We start from the raw sequence: 13,057 nt of genomic DNA, 5'->3' as shown, positions 1-13,057 counted from the left end.
AATAAACATGAGGCATGTCCGGTTTGAGGGTAATGTGACACACAAAGATTCCTTTTCAATAATTCTGACATCTTATTGACATTTGGTACATTATTTATGGTCAGCGGTTTAAACTAATGATGATGGAAAAGCTCTCGAATAGAATATATATTGTGAGCGCTCAAATTTACAAAACTTGTATCTCTTCTCAAATGCTGAGATATTACCTCTGGGCTCCACAGGACGTGCCTGCAATTGCCTTGCCAAAGCTTTTTCAAAGTGTAAATAATCTTAAAGCTTCACAGATCTTACAGCGTTGTTGAATAATGCATGCTTGAAATTACAGTTGCTCTGATAGCTGCCTCTGTTGTATCAGGGCATACTCTCGCTCTCTCTCTCCCTGATTGATCGCAGCCCATAATTCCTCCTGTCTAAAAAGTGGGATGTCACAAAGAGGACTCCGATAAGAGATTTCTGCTTTGTCACCCTTTGAAAAAGGTCCCTCTATTTGTGGTCGCACTGCAAGCGGATATTGCACACTCCACCAATCCAAGGGTGTAAGGTTTAGGAACAATGTCTTTGTAAAAGACTGAAGTAACCACTCAGAAGAAATACATATGCTTGCTGCAGGGCATTTCCTCTCTATTTAACCAATCTGTTCGCCTTATATACCACAGATTGATCAACCAAGCACTTTTCTCCATGTAACTTTTCTCCATGTAATTCGACAACTTCCTGCACAAACAAAGCCATAACTTACCACTGACGGCAGATCATGAGCAATTCAAATACGATACAATGGGAGGTTGGCAGCCAACTTTAGTTGTGTATCCCATAATTATTGTAAGCAGAATAACTGAAAAAAGTCATTTATAGCTTGAAACTAGTCAATGCTGTAAAGTAGTATTGATTCTTGTGTCCATGTCTTAAATAATTTTCACTTTCATTTACCCTTCAAAAGTGAAAGACTATAATTAGTTTGACTCTTCAATATGATTTCTCCTTATATTTATAATTGGCCTAATTGCTTTTCAGCAGCCATGCTTGAAAAGTCTTTCCAATTGTTATTAACGAACAAATATTTAAAAAAAAACGTATTTGCAGTACTGTCTTCCACCTAAAGTTTTGAAAGCAGTTTTATCTTTAGTGCAATTCATTCTGAACAGACTTACTAACTTACCAACTATACTACTTATTAACTATTAGGGGTGCACGATTCAGAAAATATCTCGATTCAACAACAACATTTAGGCTCAAGATTTGATTCAAAATGGATTTTTGATTCAAAAATGATTCTCAATTAAAAAAAACAATTTACAGTATGTAAATGTAGTAACTTTTCCATTATGATAGTATACACGCCATTGCAAAATGAAAAATAAAATAAGATTTCATTTTGAATCTATAGAGCTTGAATTGCAATACGATCAATTTCTTTTGCACACCCCTACTAAGTATACTTTAAAATTATAATTCTTAGGATTTTCATTATTATTATTATTTGTAGTCTGCCTTTTTTCAAGCAATGCATTCGCTACAAAGATTAGCACTGACACAGTGGTGTGCATCTACAAAACAATGGTCAATGGTCATATTTGACAAATATTTTACCGCTAGCTAGTTTTAAATATTGAAGGGAGTGATGTAACACAAAGGGAAAAAAAGCTCAGTAAGATAACCAACTCCTTTCACTGGGCTCTGCTCCACTGAATAATGTGCCAATCATTCAGTGTATAATTTTGAAACTTTGGAAAATTCATGTGTTACTGTAACTGCAGTACTAAAATCATTTGTTGACACTATGTGCAGGACTACATGATGCCCCTGTGACCAAAGCAGTGATGAAGATTTGTAATTGTGTTGAAGGCTCTGGAAAGTTTTCCCGCTACTCTGCAGAACAGAAATGTGAGCGCCACAGTACAGACAACAAATTTCTCTGATAGTGGTGGGGTTTTATGACCTGCTGTGTTGTTTTCTGATTATACTCCACTCAGTGGCATGGACGCTTTCCAAAAACTGTATATACCGCTGAGCTACCTACTGTCTGGGGAGAGAGAAACACATGGTCCTTCAATAAAAGATAATAGAAATGACAATAAGATTTACCATCTTCATTCATCTTATTCATCACCATCGTCGAGATACTGGGAAGAAGCCAACCCAAAAGCCTCACTAGCCCACCAGGTCTTGTGAAATTGTGGTCTGGTTGTGTAAGGCAGCTGCTAATTCATTACATTTAATAGGATGCTACACTGCAGTTGTGCTTCAAGGCTACTACTTATTCAGTCTTTGATAAGAGTTTTAAAGTCTTATGAATTCCTCCTATGTGAATCTTATTCAGCAAAATTGTTCTTCCTTGGAAAAGAAGCTACTGTTTAACTAATACTCCTATTGTACTATAAATCAAATATACTGCATGCTTACACACTTAAACAAAAATAGGTACTTTCATATATTTTCAAACTGAGCTTATTTCTCTGTCTTAGTGTGTGGTGCCAGAGAGCAATGCCACCACAGTAGCCCTTCTTGTTTCCTACAGCACTCTGCAGCAGTCACAAGAAAATTGGTCTCTGCGGACAAAAGCAACTTTTATGTACTGTAACTAAAAAAAGGTGTAGAGTATAGAGAATTGTCTTTCCAAAGACATGACCCTGTAAAGGTGATAGTAGCAACTGACACATAAATGCCAAGCGTGTGCCTTCTTCTGGAGCTTTGAATGGTATCTGAAAACGCTCCCTCCATCCAGTATCACCAATGAATGATTACCCCACCTTGTTGTGACAAAGGCTGGGCGATATGGAGAAAATTAGATATTACGATATTCTCGACCAAATACCTCAAAGTCGATATTGTGAGGATATTGAAGGGTTGACAATTGGTGCTTTCACAAAATAATTTCACAATGAGATTTTAGATAAATTAGATAAATAGATAAATTATCATTGATAATGCTAATCTAACGACTAAGTGGGTAAAGGCAAATGATAAAACAGCTGGAACAGTCTGGTAAGTTCAGAAAATTACATCACTTTACTGTAATGCAGCCTTTAAAACCAGGAAAAGACAACCCTTATGCCGCATTACAATATTAGGATATCCAAAATCTAAGATGATATCTAGTCCCTTATTATGATATAGATATAATATCAATATGTTGCCCAGCGCAAGGTGTGAAAGTAGAGCTCTTTACTGCTCATGGGGCAAGAGGCTTTGAAACTGAATCTCTGATTTTTCCTACATGTCCTGGCAAGGTCTGTTGGCTTAGCATGGGCCTTTATGTGTGTCATTAAGTGTTTACACATTCATTATCTTTCTTCAGGGCCCTTTTTCCATGTGCCAATGAATAAAGACTGAAAATGGCTGTCTCGTGCATGCAAATATGTACATCCACATACAGCAAATGACATATAGAACTGACTGAATTTCACACCCCGCCTTCTATACAGCAGAATTAGGCTTCATCACAGCTGAATAAGCATGATGAGAAAAGACAGTGAGAGGCTTTCTAGTAATCGTGCATGTCTGGGGAGATTTCTTTCGGGCAGAAAATGTGGAGTTAAGAAGAAGGTGAAGTGAGAATAAACGAGGTAGGCAGGAGTTGATGAATTCCAGAAGAGGATGACTGACCACTAATTGAGGGAGAGGCACCCCTGCTGTGTCTCACTGCATGTCACCAAGACAATGGAGGGCAAATTAGGTTTCTTGAAGTCATACGGGAGATATAAGGTGTGATGGAGTATAATGGAGGCAAATGAAATGAGGTGATATAGACTGAAAGATGCAGAGGACACAGCTCCTTAGGGAAGCTTGCAACCACTGGAGTGTGAAAAGTGTTATGAACTTAGGTATTATGAGCCCAGACAAGTCAAACTCTGTGTCCCTAACTTCTTATCATGGACAGTTGTGATGTCTTATCCAACATTACAGGTAACGTTTGACACAGAAGCCAATTCCACCCAGTACACACAATGTCAACAGTGTTGGGTGAGCCATGAGTGTGTGTGTGTGTGTGTGTGTGTGTGTGTGTGTGTGTGTGTGTGTGTGTGTGTGTGTGTGTGTGTGTGTGACGCATATTAAAGTCAAGTCAAGTTAATTTCTATAGCCCCATAGCCCCAAAATGTCTCAGTGGGCATTACAGGTTCAAACAGGAACAGATCCTGACCCACGCAAGCTAGAAAAGAAAGGAAGAACAAAAAGACAGAAACTCCCCAACTGCCTTGCACAGCAAACCTGTGTGAAAATGGTAATTATGAATAAATGACAATTAGGAGAAATACAAAGTGCAATGCTATAATCCAGAATTATGGTGATAATAGTTAGAATATCAATGCAGTTAAACCACCAGAAAGTCATAAAATTGAGTTAAATAAATAAGTATGAAGGTTTGGTTCAATTCATGCACAAAATTGGCATGAACCACCACACCCCCTTGCCCTAAAGTCCAAACCAACAATGCATTCCATGTCTAGATGCACTTTGCAGCCTGAGCATACAACTATCAATGATACTATCGGCTTCCTTGGTGTACTAGAATTAACCAGAAAAGAGGACAAAACTCAACGAAAACAAAACTGACAAACAATAAATAAAAACAGCTGCATCAAACATCATTAGGCAAAATTACAGAAATTGACATAGTCTGACACAAAAGCAAAATAAAACATCACCAAAGCAAACAATAAAGACTGCAGCCACAATTAGGGCTAGTCAATATATCAATATTATATTGATATTGTGATATGAGACTAGATATCGTCTTAGATTTTGGATATCGTAATTTTGTTAAATGACATAAGTGGTGTCTTTTCCTGGTTTTAAAGGCTGCATTACAGTAAAGTGATGTACTTTTCTGAACTTACCAGACTGTTCTATTTGCCTTTTCCCCACTTAGACATTACGTCCACATAACTGATAATTATTCATCTAAAATCGAAGTGTGATGATATTTTGATAAAGCACCAATTGTCAACCCTAGAATATCGCCGCAATATCGATATCAAGGTATTTGGTCAAGAATATCGTGATTTCTGATTTTCCCCCTATGGGACAGCCATAGCCACAATCACACACATTCTATATGCAAAGAAGCAACTGTGGTTTTTATACACACACAGAGGAGTACAGTGAGTTACAGTTATCAGTTTGTTCCACCGGTTTTGCAAGTCCTCCTCAGTCAGGTTCATCTTCTCAGCTCTTCATTCTCAGAGCATAACGTTAGCCAGTCCACTCAGCCGTTCTGTCCCAGTATAACCAGTCCTCAACGTTTTCAAACATGTTGAGCTGAGGCTCTGCAGTCACAAACAGTAGAACGTTAGCTGAAATGTACTGCTGGAGGATCCATCATGTGCATGTTAGCATTTAGCATGTTAGCCAAATCCAGAATGCACCTGTTGGTGACGCAGCATCGTGGATCACATGCTGATGGTGCAATAAATCAGTAATTATTTAGGGTAAACACAACCTTTCTTAAATATACCGAGGCACAATCATGCTAATGTTAACCAAAACCCATAATGACGTTATCTGTAATCTATTGCATTGTTGTGTTTTCTTTTCTTTTTCAATTGTGATCAGAAAAGTTTGTACTGCTTACTAACAAGCGCCCGGGTGCGACCACAATGGCTGTATTAAGAGAATGGCTGGCAACCACCCCCGCCCCCCACCCGCCTGGCAGTCGGTATCATTTCCCGGAGTGTCAGGTGACTGTCTCCTCTGTGGTGGTCTGCCCTCCTGCGGCCGCAGACACACCAGCAACCTTTGCTTTGATGCAATTGCTGATTTATCTTTGATTATCATGGCTTTTTTCATGTGTGTAACGTTATGTAAACGTAGACCAAGAAAATGTAGCTTAAACATTTTAGCAATTTTTTCCCAACACCCGTCTTCAATGAGCCAAAAAACCCTGGAAGAAACCCGAAACCCATGCCCACACCATTGACCAGCCCCGTGCATCAGCTTTTAGTGTCCCCAGGAAACAGTTTCTGTTGTGTGTGCTACTTGCAGCGAGTTTCGGTGTTTGGTGGTATGAGTTGTCAATTTGGTGAAGATGTTTTCTTCATTTGCATGTGTTTTGTCTATTAAAACAGTTAATGGAAACACAAGCATTTCTAAACCGAGAGAAGAGCAGCAGGAAACCCTGGGAGTAGAGAAGATGCAACTACTGTAGTCTGTGGAGTAATATTAACATTTTTAGACCTTTGCACAGATGTAAACATAAACATTCTAAATGGACCCAAGTTGATTTCCTGTCGCAGTGTGTGTGAATGGCATCAACTGCCAGGAAGTTAGCAAGGGGTCATGCTGTTGCCTAGCAATGTAATTTCATTGAAAAGGTATATGAATTATATACATGATCTATAATTGTAACAGAAGATTTTGACATCTCCCAGATCCCAAAGTGCTCTGAACAATAGATCCTCTCTGAATAATTCAGAGAGGTGAGATGCTGTCAGTGCTCTAACCCCCCTTCAACTGTTAGTTGCTGTCATTTGTTTAAGTGTTTAGTTTATTTAGTAAATTTCAAGATGTTACGAATGATTGTCCGCATATAGCAGCAGTGCAGCAGCATTTTACAGAGAAATCAACCAAAGACACGAGTATTTAACCATGCTGTAGTACTGCAACACAACATTGTTCACTCCTACCACTATTGGCCTGAGCTTTTAACAGATAGAAGGATTTGAACGGTGCCTTCAGGGAACATCACAATTATAATAAAGTTAGTAATAAAGAAAGACAATGAGAGCTAGAAACCCTCAATAAACACATAGTACCCATCTGTGCTTATTGCTCCAGTGTGTGTGTGTGTGTGTGTGTGTGTTTAAATGCTTAGCAGTAATGGTACACAGCATGTAAAAGGATCAAGTACTGTCATGGTGTAGAGCAGGACAAAGCCATTACAGTAATCAGTCTGTGTTGAGTGGAATTGAAAGAACCAAATATGCAGGCTTTCATGTAAGTGTTCCACCAGGATTTAAGAGTCGATTGTGTGATTATCTCTGGCCAAATGATGCCTTTTGCACCAATTCTACTTCATTTTCATCCATTACTCGTTTGCCTTTTCACAACACATTGTGATGTAAAAGGACAATAAAATTTGAGTAGGGAGAGACAAAAACAAATCCATTGACTGGTATTGGATAAGAAACATTTGGGTAGGGGTGGCCTCTAGCTCATCCAGTGAGCGCGTTGAATCCAACCAGTGGCCCTTTGCTGTGGGTCATCCCCCATCTCTCGCCCCCTTTCATGTCTATCCACTGTCACTAAAATAAAGGGAAAAGCCCCCTCAAAAAATAATATTAAAAAAGAAACATTAGGGTATGATCACATTGCAAATGAAAGTGTTCCAAATCCAACATTGTAATTCCTATAATTCCAATCTTAGAGTATGACGACCATGAGCAACTTTCATGTGTAGTCCTGAAAATGCAGAATTTGTAGCAATGCAATCACTCCAATATACCATTAGGGAGGTCAGCACAAGGACAGTGACATATTGAACAACATAATTATTCATATTGTTAACCAAAGCAAAATCCCAAACACATTATTATTAAATACATATTTAAATTTAAAGCTCTACATGGGATGCCTTTTCCATACTAAAATATTAAATTCTATTTTTGTTTTCTTCACTTATGACATCGATTATAAATCAGTTAATCTGATGGTGATTGTTCCCTAGCAACCCCAATTGTAGTGCTTGATAGTAAGCAATGCATTTATTTTAGCCACCGTAAGCCAGACTGCAATATTCAACAACTATTGAATGGATTTGGGTACAGATGTTCATGGTGCCCAGAGGATGAAACATACTGTCTTTGGTGATCCCTTGACTCTTTGCTCTTTAGCTTGCCAAGTTCAGCTCACACAGCACACAATATTAGATCAACAGGTTATTAGCATGACTGTTTATTTTCCAAGTTCACTATTATACATGACTGAATATTAGCAATTTATTACTGTATTACATCCACATGTTATGCTTTTTTAGTCACACTTCAATAAACACTGCAAAACATGTTCACACATACCAGTATGTTGATATGGACTTTTCTGCAGAGTGCTAAGCATATCTCTCGTAAACAGCCATGAGGATTCACAGCTACCAGCATCATTTAGCTGCTGAGAGGCTGTCCATGAACCACTAAAACTACACTAATGGATACATGGCAAGTGGAATCAGTGTCATATACGATACACATTCTGCTCGACACACACAGATGAACATGGCTCTTGCTCAGATTCTGTCTGTGGCAGGTGGCAACTGAATTCTTACTTGATTGTCCCTGGTTAGAACTACCATATTAATGAAGTTCAGCTGCAGCTGTGTTTTGGACACAGTGGCGCTTGGTTACACCTGTCTTTTCAATGTGGCTTTTATCATTCAATCTGTGCTCATTAGCCTGATTGCTGCAACCTGGGAGGAACAACCAGGAAAGCATTTAAAATATGATGGATGTTTAGATGAGTGTGTCTGGGGATAGATCTGTGTAGGACTGCAAACTACTGTGACTGAAATGAAAATGTAACAGAATTTGCTCTATCATTACAGATACATCTAGAAACCCACATTTGACCAACAGCTGTCATTGCCTCCCTCTTAATAATTATTGTAATAAATCACAACACTATAGCTTCTCTAGAGAAACACTACTGTCCTCTAAAATCCTACTTTATCATACTTTATTTATTTCTTCAAGTGGGTTATTGCACCAAAGGGGTCCACTCTGACCCACTTACATCTGTGCATGATACTTTTTCATCTCAAACTTTAAACTGGGAGGTTTATTAGTTTATTTTGAGACATTTATGGTTTTCCATGTTGCTGAGCTTTTTGACCGGTCCAGTTCTGTATTCAATTATTTGACATGTACACCAGGATCAAAAGCCCTAATGCATCTTATGCAGCCCTGTGTGTTATGCAAATGCATGTTTTAATGAAGGCACATTGAATAATTCAAGAGTGGAATTTCACATGAAACACACCGCAGGAACAAATTCATAGAAAAGAATTGCTTTGGAAAAACAAAAATTGACGTTGAAGTATCTCTCCTTTCTGTTTGATATCCATGGTGGCTCATCACTTGCTCATTAACGTCCACCAACTGAAATAACCCATTTGATTAGTTTGTAAAGCACAGGATATGCACTCACTCTGTGTACACTTCTTTCCTTCTGCCACCAGCTTTTTGTACTTTAATAGTACTAAAACCGGTCAAACTCAATTTGTCTTTTTTGGGGGGGTTGTTTGAACAATACCAGAGTTTGAGATTACTGCCTACAAAGAAAAAGTAAAGAAAGCCACACACTCTGCTGCACTTTGTATTCTAACATTTCTTTTTTTTTTATAAAGAGCAAGGATTTTGATGCTGTGAAAAATAACATTAAAAACATCATTGAGGTTGAGCAGGTGGAGTGTTCAAACAGGAACAAATGAGAAAGTAATTTTTGATCATCTTTCTTTAGCTTTGTGTTAGGGATGCCATTTTTCACAAGGCTCTGTCGCAGAGATTTCGAGCTGATTTACGTATATTGTGGATTGTGGTCTTTGCCAAGTTGTTGCTTTGACAGCCCCTGGCTAAGAAAGGAAGGTGAGAATTATTCACCACCCACACAGCACTTACAAGTCTCTTATCTAATCCTCCAGCAGTAGTCTTGATGAAATCCTTTGCTGGATCAAACCCAGATGCATTGACCTAAAAGGGCCCAGACCGCATTCCTTAAAGGAGAATTCCGGCCAATTTTTATATTAATCTTGATCGCTATAAATATGCGAGTACTTTTGATTGAAAAAAAAACGACCTGAATCGGTGCAGGCAACACTGGGTAGCTGCAGCTACGTGTACAAGCTTCCACTGAGCTAAAATGGCAGTTAAAGGGGCAAGTTTTAGAGTGCCTTTGTGCCTCTTAACAGACACACAATGCAATTAATATGTCATGTGAACATGAACAAGGCCCATACGTACCGTCAAGATGCATTTTCAAGTCAGACATTATTTTACTTCTCCTATCCTGTCTTGTTCTTGCCAGTGTGCCAGCTAGCTCTAGCAGCTAACTAGGAAGGCAAGCTACCCACCGGCAAGAACAAGACAGGGTAGGTGAATTAAAACAAAGGTCTGACTTGAAAAGATATCTTGATGTTACGTAAATGTTGTACATGCTGCAGCTACCCAGTGTTGCCTGCACTGATTCAGGTCGGGGGGTTTTCAATTGAAAGTACTTGCATATTTATAGCGATCAAGATAAACATAAAAAGTGGCTGTAATTCTCCTTTAATGATATGCACACCTTGAGTTGTTTTAAATCATCATTCATAAAGATCCATTTTATTTATGTAAGTGTTGTCATTATCTGAATGACAGCAGAACAGTGCAAGCATCATTTTTACCATCTGTAGCCGCTGTCACTCACTTACAGGTAGTAATGAATTGCAGACACAGTACAACTCAGTGTCCACTTTGTCCTGTGCAGATGTCTCCAAAGCACCCCCCTGGTCTCTGACATAGCCAGGCTGACTTTGTAATCATTTTACCGATGCATGTCTCATTAGTTTCTGTCATGGCTGAGTGTCCCTACCTCATCCTGCTCTACTCATACCCTCTTTCTTTCTCTCACACACACACGCACGCACGCACGCACACACAAATATCCACTCAATTGCTGGCTGGCATTTAAGAGTGTCTAGGCTTGCATCTAAAGCATTTTTACCAGGGAAATAATAGTCCTCTAAAAGGATTCTCTGTATGCAGCATCATCCCATTCCATTTGCATTCTAGTGAGACAAATTAAATTTTAGCAGAAGGTGAATGTAGCACTATGTTGAGATGACAAAAGAATGAGCAAGAGCGGAAGGAGCACGCCTGAGACTTACATTAGATGGTAGTTCTTCCGGGAGTTACTGTGACAGGGAGAATTTTATTTCAGATATTGATGCATTTAGATTTTTTAAGTGGAATCAATAGTAGTCGCAGGTTAGGAAGATGAGCGCGACGGCTGTCTGCTTTGGCTTTCATCAAAAAAGTAAGCAAGGGCATTCATCCCACATCCACTTAAAAAAAAATGCAGACAAAGAGTAAAGGCAATTGCAAGGACTACGCAAGATAAAACACTGTCATTCAGGTCAAGGTCATGAGCCGTCTTTCTGAGCTGCTTTTCATCATCTGCAATGTTGCTTTAGCAGGTTAAAGAGCCGGCAGCCAAATAACCTTCAATGTGCAACCCTTCTTTTCTCCACCCACCCTTAACCTTCGTTCTGAGGTAAAGTGCTCAAATTTTGTCCTTGAGAGTGTTTGCCTGTGTTTCTCTCAATAGGCCTGACAGACTGTTTGTCCCTTTAAGAAAGCGGGAGCTGGGATATTGGTTTAACTCTTGATGCAGATTCCACTGCAAATGCATCCATTTTAAAAGCAGCCAAAGAGAAGGCCCATAGGTCTTCCATTCCAAGAGCATCTCCAGAAACACGTGTCACACTTCCCCTCTTGGTGAACCCGACGGTGTTCATTATTGATGAGATCTGCATGGCCATAGTGGTATCTTCTTCTTTACTGGGTAGCTACAGCGTAAACTCCATACAGTATCTCGGACCTTGAGAAAATGAAAATCTTCCCCGCGTGCAACAGTTTTTGCACAGTGTCCTGTCCTTGCAGTGTCTTCAGTTGGTATAAAGTTGATGCAACGCTGAGTAGTCACAGCCCATGGTTACTGGACTGAACTCACAGTATGCTATTAAGTTCCTCCCAGCAGGTAATTTTCAGGGCACTAAATATCAGCTCTGATCAAAATAACTGGAATGGAGTGAGCTTAAATCTATGAGTGTGTGTGTAAGTGTGCAGCGATAACATGAGCAAAACATGCAAAAACAAGGCTGTTCCATTTAACATTGATCCAAGTGACGTAAATGTCCCTACTTTTGCTCGTTCCAAAACAGGGCTAATATGACTTCTATGAAAGGGTCACCTGCACGTCCTGGGGGGTTGACCAGAGTAATCCTTTGTTGTTGTTTATAGGTTTTAACATTCCATGGAGAAAGCAATTTCAAAACGGATGAGGGCGTAATCCCCAACAATACAGGGATTATCTCTTTAAAAGACCTTTATCTTGCCATGAGGCATTGAGTGCTTTTCAACTCTACTATCCCAAGTCTGGTTTGATTACGGCTAAAATGCCTCGCCTATTTACAATCACCATGCTATAAAGCTCAGGGAGATGGTGTATTCAAAATGGAAGATAAGGGCCTCCAATTTATCTTAGACACAGACAAGAAGTCCAGTGACAAAAGTGAGAGGAAGCTGACATGAAGTAAACTAAGCATTTTATAATGGTTTTATCCTTTAAGAAATGTTCTGACTCTCCCTTCCTTTGAATGCATGATAAATTGAAATGTTTCATTTCACTCACAGTTGTTTATTTTTGGGTTGGAATTTTGAGACAAACATATATGGCAAATAAGGGGGAAAAAATCTTCCTTTTGAACCTCTGAGCTTTTGTTACGGAAAGGCTCAAAAGTAATGGAGTGAATCAGAGGGGTAGTTGAGCTGTTTTAGAAGCTCCCACCAAATGATGGATGAGATCATCATCTTTGTTAGTTGGGATTTCTGCCTCATCAAAGGTGCTATATTTTCCCCTCAGAAATTGTAGGTGAGAGCTGCTTTGTTTTAGATAATTGGAGCAATGGGACCTGGCTCCAATTATCTACATAAAGTAATGGAAAAGAGATTGACTTCAATGTTGACTACTATATATTTAATGGTTGAACTTACTCGTGCGGTTTACTGTGTGGAAGGCTTTTTGTCTTCAATATCTTCAATGCAACAACAAAAGGCAGTTTGGTTGTTAAAGTTTATTAGCTTTGCATTGCTATAGACCAAATGTCCCTTGACTTAAATATAAAATACAATATGCTATGTAGATTGAAAAAGTTAAACATCTAACTGGATCTCTTTGGTTGTCAATAATCATCTGTTTTTAAAGAGGGCTTTGTATTTTAAAAGAGCCTAGTGGTGAATCTTTAAACCTTGATAGGTAGTGAAACATGTATTACTTTGTAGCTAGCATCACTGCCGTATCATCTGTTTAA

This window comes from Etheostoma spectabile, chromosome 7 (genome assembly GCF_008692095.1).
Source record: "Etheostoma spectabile isolate EspeVRDwgs_2016 chromosome 7, UIUC_Espe_1.0, whole genome shotgun sequence".
In the NCBI taxonomy this organism is placed as follows: Eukaryota; Metazoa; Chordata; class Actinopteri; order Perciformes; family Percidae; genus Etheostoma; species Etheostoma spectabile.
Note: the sequence above shows the minus strand (reverse complement) of the source record.